We start from the raw sequence: 1,415 nt of genomic DNA on the forward strand, positions 1-1,415 counted from the left end.
AGGATTTCTGGCAGCTGTGTTAACATTCCTTCAGTCCTTCACAACCGTATGGCTCTGAGAAATCACTGGCTATTGACTAAATGATTGAATAAAAGAAAAAAAAAAGGGGGCTGGAGAGGTAGCTCAGTCCATAAAGAGTTTACTGCATAAGCATTAGGACCTGAGTTTGCTCCCAGAACCCACATTAAAATAATAAAGCCAGGCAGCCCTGGGGAGGTAGAAACAGGAAGATCTCTGGGGCTTGATTGCCAGCTAGCCTAGCCTACTTGGTGAGCTCCGGGCTACTGAAAGCCCCAACTCATAAAACAAGGTGAACAGTTCCTGAGGATCGACACTCAAGTCTGTCCTCTGGCCTCCACACACATACACACATCCTGCTTCTGTTTTATCTGGGTTGATGTCTTCTCTTTTCTCTCTTAACACAGAGATTGTTAAATTTTCTTCTTGCTACATGTGCTGGATAGCTTTAGTGTCAACTTGACACACCTGGGTTGCGGGAGCCTCAATTGGGGAATTGCCTTCATTGGACTGGCCTGTGGCCATGTCCATGGGGCACCTTCTTGGTTGTTGAGTGATGTGGGAGGGCCCAGCCCACTGTGGGTGGTGCCATCCCTGGGCAGGTGGGCCTGTGTTGCATAAGAAAGCAGGTTGAGCAGGGGCCAGGGGAGCAAGCCAGTAAGCAGTATTCCTCCATGGCCTGTGCTCTAGCTCCTGCCACCAGGCTGCTGCCTTGGGTTCTACCTTGGGCTCCCTGATAAACTGTGACCCAGGAGATGTAAGATAAAATAAACCCTTTCCTCCCCAAGTTGGTATTGGTCAGCGTGTTTTGTCACAGCAATGAAGAAACAAACTAAGACACTACATAATCTGCCTCCCCAAACTTCCTTGTTCCATGGATTCTTTTGAGTCTCACCCTTCTAGATGTTAAAGGATATTCTTGGGCTTATAAGAACCTTAGATTGTTCTTCCTATGATGAAGAGTAAGGGACTAGAGCTAGGAGACTCACACCTGACATATCAGTGAAGAGTTAAAATGCAGGAGTCAGAATGCACTGACTCCATTTTGGCTAGCTGTTTCAAGCAAGCCCAGACAAATCCAGGCATGTTGTAAACTTCCAGGTACTACCCCTCCTGCCTATAGGTTAAGCAAGTCCAGGCATGTAAAAGCCTTATAAGGTATAGATAGAAACTTCTGGCCCTGACTCAGGCCCTGAGACTAAGTAAAGACCAGACCATTAACATTTTCACAGATAGCCATTACGCATTCGCTACAGCTCATGTCCACGGGGCTATATACAAGGAAAGGGGGCTCCTGAAGGAAGTGGTCATAGAGGCCACAGTATTATTAATCGAAATTATAATACAGCACATAGACATTGGAGCTCCCATAAGAAGAACTATGCCAATCAATATTG

Source organism: Nannospalax galili, unplaced genomic scaffold (genome assembly GCF_000622305.1).
Source record: "Nannospalax galili isolate Female #2095 unplaced genomic scaffold, S.galili_v1.0 scaffold567, whole genome shotgun sequence".
Lineage (NCBI taxonomy): Eukaryota > Metazoa > Chordata > Mammalia > Rodentia > Spalacidae > Nannospalax > Nannospalax galili.